The 14,887-nt window shown below is 47.6% G+C and overlaps 1 protein-coding gene across 3 annotated transcripts in view; it reads left to right on the top strand.

Moving 5' to 3' along the window:
* Positions 1 to 14,887, top strand: part of LOC147895123 (ARM repeat superfamily protein) — a 218,268-nt gene that overhangs the window by 194,898 nt on the left and 8,483 nt on the right. The window lies entirely within an intron of this gene.

Raw genomic sequence — 14,887 nt, 5'->3', positions numbered from 1 at the left:
AGCTGCACTTTCTACCACATAGATTCTGCCTAGGCAAGTATATCAAAGTATGAACAAGCTATGTGGTAGTCCTGAAGGCTTAAAATTGCTTCAGTCTACTCTGGTCATCATGTTCTAAGTATCTATTGAATTCTTTCAACTTTGAAGTTTTAGAGCAGCTTTGTATGACGGCATCTAACTCTAAACCACTACTGACACCCATGAAGTGCAATCTTACACAATCAATTGCATGAGAATCCACTTGAAAATTGCTTGAGATGCTGATCTGGCACCATGATTTATCTCATCAATACAAAGAATTTGTGGGAAGCCTCATTTACTCAACAATGTCCAAGCATGATATATCATCCTTAGTCCTAGCATGCACCCACACTAACTTATGCAAGAGGTTAATAAAATTATCCTTGCTTGGCATTTAACCCATGCTCAAGGTGCATGCATACAACTGTAAGAGGGAGGCCAAAAATGTGCTAAAAGAAGATCAAATACCATTTAGTGAGAGGCGGGCTAGCTTGGCTAGGCTTGACCTCATCTATGGCACTAGCGGCAGAGGGAGACCATAGAAGTTGGTACGCTCGGACATGTAGATGGATCGCAAGCCACATTGCTAGTTCGTTTCAGTATAGCCTTGAGGTCCTATGCATTCCACCCACCATAGGTGAAATAGGTCATCAGAGAGCATCTCCTATAGCTCCACACATCCAAGACTTGACTAGCATTCCATGAGACCATTGCTTGTAGATCTTAGAGGAGAGTCTTATCAATCCCCCTTGGCTATACCCAAATTCATCCCCCACGTGCCATCAGGATCCCGATTGGAGTGCAAGGACACCGACCACTTATTAAGACTAGAGGGCATCCCATGTGAGGACATATCTGCACCTTATGTGACATGCAAAGGTTGAGTTAGACGAGTAATTGGCATTCAAATGCTCCATATACATTAAGTATGAGGACGGCACCATTGCATGTTTAGGAGCGGATTTGGACCACTCTCAATTTTTTGGTCTATCTCGATTAGTGACGCTTGGTGACCTCCGTACTGGAGGTCCAATAACATAAAGATCGACTTCGTAGAGCACAATAGCGAGACCAAGAGGCCCGTTGGAGCCTAGCTAGGGGACGATCACAAATTTCTTCTACTAAAGAGACCTTGAGCAAAGGCCTAAGGAAACACGACGCAATCAGGATTCAGAGAGCATGACACAATAGATTGGTCATTGTGTTTACCCACACGAGGACCTCTCTCTCATATATGAGAGGGGCTCTCTCTCATATATGACCAACGGATCTCATTGTCCCTCCCTCGCTGACCACTCCTATTTGACCTTCAGCGTCTCAGCTTCTTTGCCGATCACATGACAAGGTCCACCAGTCTCCACTTGTGTCCAGGTGCACGTTGATTATGCCCTTGATGCATTATACATGAGTCACCTATCGTGTGAGCTACCACACTCCCTCAATAACTATGCTAACCTTGCCCATGCCTTAGACACTTTAGTATCAGTGGTATAGGATGCCATAGTTACATCGTTCCCCATGACTTAATCTACATTACGCTCCCTAGCTAGGAAGATGCCCCATAACCCATGGTTCAATGATGAGTGTGGAGAGATGAGATCCCACCTCATACAGGAGTAGGCCTTGGGACACCTTACGAGCATCGAGACTTAGCGGATATCACGCCGAGTGACTCGCCAAAAGAGACAAGCTTTTCTCTCACATCGGATGGATGAGGTTATCGGATTTTTTTGAGGGGGAGATCCCATCTTTGCATGGGGGCTTCTTTCTGAGGGTAAGTCTACTATGAGATCCGTGGACGATACCACTACCTTTTCAGAGACGGATTCAAGGGCCTCACCAGAGTCCTTTCATACCTAGATGAGAGATGTCTAGCCGCTTTCATCCACGAGGCGGGCCGGCATAGAGCGTCTCATCAGATCACGGAGACAGAAGCGGGGGGCCTTGCCTGGTCCATCCCAGAGTATGATAACAGAGTTCTTCCAGTCAGAGCATGTTGCCCCCCGGGCCATAGATAGCAGGAGAGGCCGAGACCTTGAGACTGAGGTATGCCACAATGGACAGAGGACAGACACACATATCACACTCACCAACATTTTCTCTATTTTCAGATCTAGGGTATGGCCGATCGGGGTTATGGTGGCGCTCGTCAGGCGCCGGGTAGCTACCAGGAGGGCACGACGGACTACTCATCTAGATAGCAAACAACGATCTATCACCAGCTTCTTGTGTGTATCGTATTGTCTTGGATCATTAGTTTGCATATTCCATCGGGATGATGATGCCAGGGATGTATATGACTATGGTGACATGTATGATGATATCATTGACTATGTCTACATAGTTTTCTCTAGCATGGGTTAGGATGCTCGCTTAGTAGCTCCACCCTTTTGCTTATTGTATCAGGTTTTCTATCACTCTCATAGATCCATTGGTTTTTAGCAGACTTTAATAAACTTTCTTCCCCCCCCCCCCTCTCTCTCTCTCTCTCTCAGGTCGGTCCGTCCGTCGCTCAGGTCACGTCCGTCGCTCAGGTCACGTCCATCGCTCAGGTCCGTCCGTCGCTCAGCTCTCTGGTCACGTCCATTGCTCATCGTCATGTCCGTCGTTCTTTGTCATCGTCCGTCTCCCATCTGCTCATCGCCGATCGCCTTGGCCTTTCTGACGTCCGTCGCTCCTCGCTGCTCTCCCGCCCACCTATGCTCACCTACGCTAGCCTCTCTGCTAGCCTCTCCGCTCACCTATGCCGCTCTATCCGCTAGCCTACGCTGCCCTCTCATGAACCTACGTTGCTCTACCCGCTAGCCTCTCCGCTCACCTACGCTGCCCCCCCCCCTCTCTCTCTCTCTCTCTCTCTCTCTCTCTCTCTCTCTCTCTCTCTCTCTCCCCCCCCCCGCTGGGGCTGCACCGCCTGCATGTAGTTGCGCCGGTTCTACTGCTCCATCCACCCAGTGGGTTGCTCCACCCGCTAACCCGCTGCTAAAAGCAACTACTAGCAGTTGCTAGTAGCTGCTCAAGCAGCCAGCAGTTGCGCCACCTACAGTAGCGCCACCGACAACAGCACAACAGCACAGCCGATTGCATCACCAGGAACCCCCCCCCCCCCCCCCCCCCCGCCCCCCCTCTCAATCTGATTCGGCTGAATCACTCATCTTATTTAATTTGATTTGATTTGATTCATGTGAAGAAATATATACATCATGGAAAGCCCGGACAGAAAGACACGAGGGGAAAGAGATAGAAAGATCAATGCCATTTGGGCCAAGGGGCAAAACATTTCAGATGCCAATACAAAAGGATGCATGAATGCAATAAAGGAGGTTGTCAAAAATGCTTGAGAGTGATATTGAATTACTACAAATGAAGGGATCCACATATGCTGATTGGGAAATGCAAGGCAAAAAATATGAAGCAGAAAATGAGCTCCGGATGAGCAAATGGCACACTGAAGTGCAAACATCCATGAAAACTATGATAGGAAATATGCAAACTGAAATAGACCTGAATGCCTCAAAAATACATGAATTACAAGAACACCTCCAAAAGCTTCAAGAGGAAAATGAGTCACTAAAATCAAGGCATACAATGGAAGAAGGGGAGATTCAATCATCTATCCATGATGAGCTGAATTCACTCCGGGAACAAATCAAGAAATTAGAGAAGCAAAAGGAGAACCATGCAGGATCATCGGGGGAGAATGATAAACTCATCATTGAGCTGAAATCTGAAAATGCCCAACTAAGGAAGGAAATGAAGGCACTACAGGCCAATGTTAGTGGAAAACACGCTGAAATTACACAGCAAAACACGCTGAAATTACACAGCAAAACACGCTGAAATTACACAGCAAATTACAGCATGGAAGGATGTGGTCAAAAAGGGTACAACAGCCCCCAAGAGGGAGCTAATTTCTGAAACCCTAGAGGAGGAAAAGAGACGGCATAGCAAAGCATTGAATGTACTAGTGTGAGGGTTAGATGTAGGAGAGACTCCAATGGGAGATGCAAATTATTTATTTGAGAAAATGGAGATAAATCTCACATGCGATTCAGCCTGGCGCGTTGGGAAAGAAGACATGCCCAAGAGACCTATGGTTATCAAAATGAGGACAGCCACAGACAGATCCAATCTCCTAGAGGTGAGGGCACGATTGAAGGGGACTAGAATCTTTCTAGATGATGACCTAACACTACTACAGCAAGAACACAGAAGAGAGGGCATGGTCAAGGTTATGGCTGCGAGACAAGAAGGAAAGTGGCCTGTGTACCGAGATGGAAAAATCATTATTTGGGACAGAAATGACAGCAAAGAGGGACAAGTGGAGAAGTGAGCAGAAATGACAGCAAAGAGGGGACAAGTGGAGAAGTGAGCAATGCCAGCCGTGACAAGAAGGGCAAGGAGATAGTGAAAGACAATAAATGACGGTGTCTAGCTGATGGAGGAAGAGACTTAGAACAACTACGCATGGCTGTATGGTATTGCAATGGCACGCTTTGGTCCGATCTAGGGGGGTTCCTAGAGACATATGCTGACCGAGATGTTATTTTTTACACAGAGACACAGGAGAGCCCAGAGAGAGGGCTGCCTGATGTGGTGGGCTACACATGGGAGTCGACCCATAGGAAAGAAACCCGGAGAAGGAACGGAGTCCGTGGATTAGGAGGGGTAGCTGTCCTATTCAGAGCACATCTGAGACCATGCATATCCGTAGTACAGAGAGAGGAGCATGCACGATACATGTGGATACGATTACAGCCACCAGGGGCCCGTGCACTTTACATAGCAGTATGTTACTTTCCCCCAGAGGGTTCCCCTTATGCAGCTGAGGTCACGACAGATAGACATAACCCATTTGAGACGATCCATGACGACATCATTGAATTCTCTAGAATTGGGGACATTCTCCTTCTAGGGGACTTCAATGCACGTACAGGGGACTACTAGATTTCACACATGAGAGGGAGTGGGGCTACTAGATTTCACACATGAGAGGGACCCTCACATGATTCCAGAGCTAGATGCCACCGAAATGGGGATACTAAGACATTCCGTAGATGCCCCGAATGTGGCCGAATACGGGAGACAGTTACTTGATCTAGGCGCGATACATGATTTGATCATATATAACAGTCTCCAGCGATGGCCATCATTAGGAGGACTCACATGCTTTCCACACGGAGGGGGGACAAGTACAGTAGACTATCTCCTCGGCTCACTATCCTTCACATCGAGGATATCTGACTTTACGGTGCCTCCACCACCACTTGGAGCCAATCACACATATTTGGCATTCAGTATATCAGCCGTTATACCTCACATAGATCGGCGCCCCTAGAGACAGCCATGCACTGAGGTTCATTTTGATCGAGCCCTTGATGTCTTTTGGCTAGAGAGCTCTTTGACTTACTCGGAGATGGCGGAGACTTGGATTTGACTCAGGCCTCAGACACACTTGTTACCGTCATACGAGATGTTTCCAGTAGATCCTTCCCCACGGCCCGACCCAAACAGGCATGTGAGGGGAAGATGCCACAGAACTCATGGTTTGATGATGAGTGCAGGGCGGCCAGAGCACATCTCACACGGGAACAAGCATTAGATCACATGCCTACACATGAGGCACAGAGGATCTTCCGACGACTAACACGCCGTAAGAGACGAGCTTTCTTTTCACACAGAATGGAGGATATCATCAGCTCATTTCGAGGGGGTGACCCCACTACTAGATGGGGGTTCCTGATAGAGAGGAAGCTGCCTATCCCTATCACGGACCCATCTACATGGCACACTTATGCATGCTCCCTATATGATGTCCCCGATCAGGCTCAGCCCGATATGTCATCTATGCCGAGGCCCACGCATTGTTATCTATTCACTACACGGAATATGCAGGATGCATTGCAACGGCTGAATAATCGGAAGGCACAAGATCATGAGGGACTACGGACGGAACACTTTGCACATGGCCATGAGGTTTTAGCCCCGATCCTAGCACGGATGTTTAATCACGCAGTATGCCACGGCTTCCCACATACTTGGTGCACCACCACCATAGTCCCGATACACAAAGCAGGGGATCCTAGGGACACGGGGAACTATCGCACTCTCATGATTGGCCACACATTGGCCAAGATCTATGGGTCAGTACTAGAGAGGGTACTTAACAACCACACAGAGCTCCATGGGCAGCGAGCACTAGGGCAGGCGGGTTTCTGGAGACAGCACTCCACTTTGGATCATATCTTTACTTTGCGGACCATCATCGAGGAAGCCAAAGCGCGACACCGGAAAGTATACGCTTGTTTTGTAGACTTTCGGAAGGCCTTCGACACTGTCCCACGAGCCCGTCTCATCACGAGATTGCACGAGCTACAGATCCCAGAGATGTTGCTTTGGGGAGTTATGAGCCTCTATGAGTCGGTCAGAGGAAGAGTCCGAGCCCCAAGAGGTATATCAGACTGGGTTGAGAGCACGATTGGGGTGAAGCAGGGTTGCCCTCTCTCGCCGACCCTCTTTGGACTCTATATCGATGAGATCACATCCTTCCTAGACCGACTGGGCTCACCATTGGCTGACCTCTTGATTCAGATATTACTATATGCCGATGACATAGTTCTTCTATCTTCATCGGCCGAGGGATCACAGAAGCATCTGGACGCCCTTGAGGTATTCTGCAGAGAGAGGGACCTGACTGTCAACCTTGGCAAGACCAAGGTCATGATCTTTAATACCTCACATCCAGCGCTTCTTCGACACAACTTCACATACAGAGGGGAGCCAGTGGAGATAGTACAGTCCTATACATATTTGGGCACGGTCTTCGCAGGACCCATTTTCTCGATGACCCAAGTTGCCAAGGCACGACTCACACGAGGCCGGAGCGCTCTGGCCCGGACTAGAGAGATAGTGCCTCCAGGCACATTTCCAAGATCCTCGGACGAAGAGCTAGCTCTTCGACACTCTAGTACGGCCGACCGCCATGTATGCAGTGCCCTTCTGGGCGAGTGACATTCTTTTTTTTTTTTCCAAAAAAGAGACTTCTATTAAGTAAGAAAGAAACCCGCTAGAGCAAGCTCTGTGCGGAAATACACCATGCTAAGCATGTAATAAAAACACCTCAGAGGAATGAGGTAGAATTATATTGTGTTTATCTGGTTTATTAGGAGGTTGTTTCTTTGTACTAACCCCTCCACAAATTGTGTCAAGGCTGATGCTGAAATGCCATCTCAACCCTGTAGAAGTCTAAAAAAGAAGGGAGAGTCTCTCCAATCTCTGAGATAAGTAACTCTCCTGGAGGAGGCTGCTCGAGATGATCCTTGCATGGTCGCCCAAATGGCCATTAGAGTGTGTATCGTATCTATCCAAGTACTGGCCAAGATCTGGGAAGGGTGAACCTGAGAACCCTCCAAAGCCTTAGTGCACCTGGCTCTCCAAATGTGCCATGCTGCAATGCTAGCTAGGATCTCCCATGGAGAGTCGGCCGAGGAGTGAGCAGCCCTGAAAAGAGTGGCCAGAACATCCTCTAGAGAGCACGACTCCACAAGGTGTCATCGGATGTGAAGAGCCCAAGAGGAGTCAAGTTTCTCAAAAAATACCTAGGGCCCTGAAAGAGTAAGCCAAGCCACTGATCCCCAGGTCATATAGAAAGGTAGGCGAACGAAAGTGCTGAAAAGTCTTTCAATCCCCTTCCATATGATTCTCGCCTGTCTGCAATCCCATAGGCAGTGCTGTATTGTCTCCAAAGCAGAAAGGCAGCGAGGGCAAGAAGGGTCAGCTCCGAACTTGGATCTCCAATGGTTCACTGCTATCCCACCATGAATAAAAAGCCAAAAGAAGAGAGTGATTTTTCTATTCCGGTGGGATTTCCAGAGCCTCTGCCAAAAAATTAATTGCAAGTCAGCAGAAATCGGAAAGTTCTCCCAATGAGGAGCTCTGGTAGGCTTCCAACCCCTAGAGTTGAGCTGGAATTTCCTAGCATTACTGACGGTGTAACGAAAGAAGGGGATGCCCTTCTCTCGGTGCCCTTCATCTATCCATTCCCATTCCCCAGGGTCCCACTGCAAAAACTTAATTGGGACACCTCCATAGAGCCACAACCTCCATGAGCCAAGGGCGAGGAGAAGCGGGTCAGGATCCAAGTACCACTGTGAAAGAGAGCCATGCTCCATGAAGCCCACTATCCTGACTGGCTGAAACGGTACCTCCAACAAGATATCGTCTGTGGATCTGGACAGCCTGCCCCCCGAAGAAACATCAAATACTAAGGCATCCTCATGTGGGTCAAGAAAAGCAATCACCTGTAAAGGAACTCCCAATCTGGAAAATGCCCCCATCCAGGTGGAGCAAGTAATAGGCATGTCATCTGTGTCCACCCAATCCAAGGGCAAGGCTGCATCAATCTGTTGGATAGATGTAGGGCCCCTCTCCCATCTTGGCCATTGCATGTAAGGTGAAGCTCCAAGTGGTCTGCCAAGCTCATCCAAAATCTTGTCATTCCACATGATAGGTTGCCTTTCAATCTCTTCACGGGTGGATGGGGGAATCCTGCGAAGAGTACTCTTGAAGCTGGCCCATGCTTTCAGGATAGCAACCATAAGAGGGGAAGAGGGAGACCTGAGGTGGGCTGTGGTGAAAACCCATCTAGTACTGTGTGTCCAATCCTCTCCTGAAGTGGGCGTGCGAGACTGTATGCATCTGATAAAAAAATCCTTCCAAGGCTCTTGTCCTGGCATAAGTCCTCTCACAACGAACTTGCAGAGTAAAGCTCTACACTATAGATCTGGGTCGATGATATTCAAACTCCCTTCTCTTGTAGGAAAAATCAAGGTCTCCCAAGCCACCCTGGCTGTAACATCAGTTGTGCCATCTAGACCACTCCATAAAAAGTTTCGTACAGCTCTTAAGCTGAGTGATACAATCCCTAGAGTGGCACCAACAAGAGCATACAAACCATGCTGTGGCTAGAAGAACCTGGTTAACCACCACCACCCTGGAGGCCAAGTCAAGTTTGGCTGAGCTCCAGAAAAGGAGCTTTCTTCTGATGCTTTCCAACACCGGAGCAAACTATTGTGAGGGAGAGATGCCCACCCCAACCTGGCAGCCCAAATATCTGACGGAGAAGCCCCTCTGTACCCAAGTGAAGCCAATATCATTACCCCAATCCGGGGTGTCATCCTCGCAAATCCAAAAACCATTGGATTTATGCCAATTAATGTGTGCACCTGCAGCCGTGCAAAACAAATCCAAGGCTGTCCGGAAGGAAGTGAGTGTCTGGGGGGAGGCATAAAAAAAAACAGCCGTGTCATGTGCCAACTCACTATCCAGGAGCTCTTCTTCCCGGCGGATAGGAAGCCTCAGCCCATAAATATCAGCTTGAGATCTAATGTAGATACTCATAGCTTCCGCCACAAAGAGAAAAAGAAACAGGGCAAGAGGACATCTTTGGCGGACGGATATGGAAATCTGAAACTTGTCCCCTCTTACCCCCCCAATGAGCAACTGGCTATGGGCTGATCTGTAGAGAGAGGATACTCCTCTAATCCATGCATGTGAAAAACCAAAGCGAGATAGAGTACCCTCTAAGAAATCCCAGTCTACTCTGTCGTAAGCTTTCTCAAAGTCCAAGAGTAGAATGGCCAATCTCTGGCGGCTCTACATGGCCCATTCTGAGGCCTCCCAAAATGAGAAAATATTATAAAAAATACTTCTGCCATGCACAAACCCTGTCTGCGTGTCATGAATCAAATCTGGAAGAAAAACCTGTAGCCGCAGACTGATGGATTTTGCCAGAATCTTGTAAAAAGTGCCCAAAAGAGTGATGGGTCTCCATTGAGACACAAGATTCCTATTACCCCCCTTTGGGATGAGATGAATGAGACCATCTGTGAGTGAGTCCGGCATCTCACCAGAGTCCCACACGCCCTGCAGGGATGATGTAATGTGATCACCAATCTGCTCCCAAAAAGTAATAAAAAAGGAGGGGGTAAGTCCATCTGAACCTGGGCACTTGCCCTTGTGAAGGGCAAGTAATGCAGTCTTGAATTCTGCATTGGTGAAAGGTGCATCCAGAGAAACATACATCTCATCATTCACCAATACAGGGATACACTGCCAAATAACCTCTCTGGCATCATCAATGGCCTGTGTGCCTGGATCTGCAGTAAGAAGGGATGCAAAAAAATCTGAAGCTACACGCATGACAGCATCAGGATCTGTTTGTAACACCCCGTCTGAGTCAACAAGCTGCGAAACACTATCCAAGGGCAAGGCTGCATCATTGTGTTGGACTCTCCCTGCACTCCCTCTGAGATTAAGAACCATCTGGGCCTGTTGGTCTGCAGGAAGCTTCCTGAAGGCTTTCCATGCTCCCACAGTAGATGCAGGGCCCCTCTCCCATCTTGGCCACTGCATGTACGGAGAAGCTCCAAGTGGTCTTCCATGCTCATCCAAAATCCTGTCATTCCACATGATAGGCTGCCTTTCAATCTCTTCATGGGTGGATGGGGGAATCCTACGAAGAGTACTCCTGAAGCTAGCCCATGCTTTCAAGATAGCAACCATAAGAGGGGAAGAGGGAGATCTGAGGTGGGCTGTAGTGAAAACCCATCTGGTACTGTGTGTCCAATCCTCTCCTAAAGTGGGCATGCGAGACTGTATGCATCTGATAAAGAAATCCTTTCAAGGCTCTTGCCCTGGCACAAGTCCTCTCACAACGACCTTGCAGAGTAAGGCTCTGCACTGTAGATCCGGGTCGATGATATTCAAACCCTCTTCTCTTGTAGGAAGAATCAAGGTCTCCCTGGCTGTAACATCAGTTGTGCCATCTAGACCACTCCATAAAAAGTTTCGTATAGGCCTCTTAAGCTGAGTGATACAATCCCTAGAGTGGCACCAACAAGAGCATACAAACCATGTTGTGGCTAGAAGAACCTGGTTAACCACCACCACCCTGGAAGCCAAGTCAAGTTTGGCTGAGCTCCAGAAAAGGAGCTTTCTTCTGATGCTCTCCAACACCGGAGCAAACTGTTGTGAAGGAGCTTTCTTCTTATGCCCACCCCAACTTGGCAGCCCAAATATCTGACTGAGACGCCTCACTATACCCAAGTGAAGCCAATATCATTATCCCAATCCGGGGTGTCATCATCGCAAATCCAGAAACCATTGGATTTATGCCAATTTATGTGTGCACCTGTAGCCGTGCAAAATAAATCCAAGGCTGTCCAGAAGGAAGTGAGTGTCCTAAGGGAGGCATCCAAAAAAACAGCCGTGTCATCTGTCAACTCACTATCGAGGAGCTCTTCTTCCTTGCGGATAGGAAGTCTCAGCCCATAAGTATCAGCTTGAGATCTAATGTAGATACTCATAGGTTCCGCCACAAACATAAAAAGAAAAGTGGCAAAAGGACATCCCTGGCGGACTTGATCTGGAAATCTGAAACCTGTCCCCTCTTACCCCCCCAATGAGCACCTGGCTATGGGCTGATCTGTAGAGATAGGATACTCCTCTAATCCATGCATCTGAAAAACCAAAGCGAGATAGAGTACCCTCTAAAAATTCCCAGTCTACTCTGTCATATGCTTTCTCAAAGTCTAAGAGTAGAATGGCCAATCTCTGTTGGCTTTGCATGGCCCATTCTGAGGCCTCTCAAAATGAGAAAATATTATAAAAAATACTTCTGCCATGCACAAACCCTGTCTGCGTGTCATGAATCAAATCTGGAAGAAAAACCTATAGCCGCAGACTGATGGCTTTCGCCAGAATCTTGTAAAAGGTGCCTAATAGAGTGATGGGTCTCCTTTGAGACACAAGATTCCTATTACCCCCCTTTGGGATGAGATGAATGAGACCATCTGTAAGTGAGTCCGACATCTCACTAGAGTCCCACACGCCTTGCAGGGCTGATGTAATGTGATGACCAATCTGCTCCCAAAAAGTAATAAAAAAGGAAGTGGTAAGTCCATCCGAACCTAGGCACTTGCCCTTGTGAAGGGCAAGTAATGCAGTCTTGAATCCTGCATTGGTGAAGGGTGCATCCAGAGAAACATACGTCTCATCCTTCACTAATACAGGGATACACTGTCAAATAACCTCTCTGGCATCATCTATGGCCTGTGTGCCCGGATCTGCAGTAAGAAGGGATGCAAAAAAATCTGAAGCTACATGCATGACAGCATCAGGATCTGTTTGTAACACCCCGTCTGAGTCAACAAGCTGCGAAACACTATCTCTACTATGTCTGGGCCCATAAGTAGAGAAAAAGTCTTTGTTGACCCTGCCACCCATCTGAATCCAAAAGGATTCCCATGCATGAAAGGCATACTCTGCGCTCTGATCCAACAATGTCTGCAAATGAGCCCTTGCTGCAGCAAGGCGCTCCTGAATCCAAGCATTTGTAGGCCTCTTCTGCTCTTCCCACTGAAGGAACGCTAACTGCTGGCGTATACCAATCTCACATCTCCTAGAATCAACGACTGAATGATAATAGTCACTAATATCGGATAAGGCTGCAGCTACCTGAGATGGATGGACAGCTCCACCCTGTATGTGAGAAACCCAAATCTGTAAAATATCCTCCGTGAGGCTCTCCTCTGCATAAAAAGCATCCGGAATCCTGACATTGGCAGAGCGTCCTCTCCGATGAGGCGTAAGAATCTGCAACACCACTGGAAAATGATCTAAGGTGGAAACTCCAGTAGAAATGCATACAGATCCTTTTCTGTCAAGTGCCCAATCGTCTACATAAAATCTGTCAATCCGTGCATGAATGGGCATGTGTATTCTCCTGTTCGACCAAGAGTACAGGAGTGACTGTGGCATAATATTGAGAGTGCTCTCAACGGAAGCAAGAACGGAAGAGGGAGAGAGAGAGAGAGAGGGAGACAGAGAGCCACACAAGTTTTGGTGTGTGCAGAACCACCCTAATCTTCTTTTTCATTCATTTATATATGTGTTTGAGTATTGTACATAACCGGGGTTAAGGCACAGTGACCTTTAACCCCCACAACCTCCCACTTAAAGGACAATGTGCCTTTAAGAGAGAACAACTAGTGAGCATACTATCCAATGCCCATCAATACACGACAATACTCAAAACGCTGACTAGGTAGACTCTTCGTCAGCATATCTGCAGGGTTATCATCTGTATGAACCTTGACAAGCTCTATGCGCTTGTCCTCAAGTACCTCCTTGATGAAATGGTACCTGACCTCAATGTGTTTGGTCTTTGCATGAAAGACCGGATTCCGTGCTAGCTGAATAGCACTCATGGAATCACTATGCAATGTCGGTACACCTGTATGAATCCCCAAATCTCCCACTAGCCGATCAAGCCATATAGCCTCCTTGCAACCCTCTGTGGCTGCAACATACTCAGTCTCTGTGGTAGACAAAGCAACGCACTTCTGTGCGCGAGACATCCATGACACTGCACCATCTGCAAAGGTGAACACATAACCAGAAGTGGATCTCCTACTATCCACATGCCCTGCATAGTCTGAATTTGTGTACCCAAGTACACGCATGTCTCCTCTACCAAAGCAAATGCACATCTCCTTGGTACCCTTCATGTACCTCATGATGCACTTAACTGCCTCCCAATGCCTCTTTCCTGGATTAGCCATATACCTGCTAACAACTCCCACTGCAAATGCAATGTCTGGTCTAGTAGCTATCATAGCATACATAAGACTCCCAACTGCTGATGCATAAGGAACCTTGGCCATCATGGCCCTTTCCTCATCGGATTTGGGACTATCTATATGACTCAGTTTCACATATGGAGGCAATGGAGTACTCACTGCCTTCCCCCCCTCCATATTGAAACGCTGCAATACTTTTGTAACATACTCTTTTTGTGAAAGCCAAAGGAGTTTCCTACTCCGATCACGCGTGATGCGCATACCAAGAATATGACCTGCAAGTCCCAAATCCTTCATATCAAAGGCCTCATGCAACTTGGCCTTTAATGCATCTAGCTCATGAGTATTCTTGCTAGCCAATAGCATATCATCCACATATAGTGCCAGGATTATGAGGCTATTATCCTTAGCCCTTTTAGTGTAGAGGCAGTGATCAATTTCACTCCTTCTAAAACCCTGGGACCGAATGAAAGCATCAAACTTCTGATACCATTCTCTAAGTGCTTGCTTAAGACCATAGAGACTCTTCTTTAGCTTGCAAACTAAATGCTCTTTGCCCTTTTCTTCAAAGCCTTCCGGCTGCACCATGTAAATTTCCTCATGCAAATCCCCATGCAAGAAAGCTGTCTTGACATCCATCTGCATAAGCTCCATATCCTCTAATGCCACTAGTCCAAGCATGCATCTAAGTGTGGTCATCTTCACAACCGGAGAGAATATCTCATCAAAGTCCACACCCTTCTCTTGCTTGAACCCTTTAGCAACCAAACGGGCCTTGTACCTAGGCACATCATTACCTGTGACCTTCATTTTGTAGACCCATTTACATGGCAATGATTTCTTTCCATGTGGCAAAGAAACCAAGTCCCAAGTCTTATTCTTCATAAGTGAACTCATCTCTGATTGCATAGCATACTCCCACTTGCGTTGATCCTCACGCATCGTAGCCTCTTTGTAGCAAGAAGGCTCCCCGCAATCAGTAAGCATCACATAGTCTACCCCTGGAACAAACCTATCAGGCGGTCTAGACACTCTAGATGATCTTCTGAAGGGCATTTCAGCTTGCTGTCCCACTTGCATATCAGCCACATTTGGCTCATCATTTCCACCAATAGATGATCCATCATCTACCCTTGATTGTATACCTGTGGGAGTACTTGGTTGTACCATTTCTTGCACATTTGGTGCATGGACAGCTTGCTGTCTATCAACATATGCAGGTGGATTCA

Source organism: Dipteris shenzhenensis, chromosome 13, assembly GCF_047967505.1.
Source record: "Dipteris shenzhenensis isolate YYH24624 ecotype China chromosome 13, Dip_SZ_1.0, whole genome shotgun sequence".
NCBI classification, from domain to species: Eukaryota; Viridiplantae; Streptophyta; class Polypodiopsida; order Gleicheniales; family Dipteridaceae; genus Dipteris; species Dipteris shenzhenensis.
The sequence above is the reverse complement of the archived record's forward strand: the minus strand, read 5'-3'. Positions and strand labels throughout refer to the sequence as shown.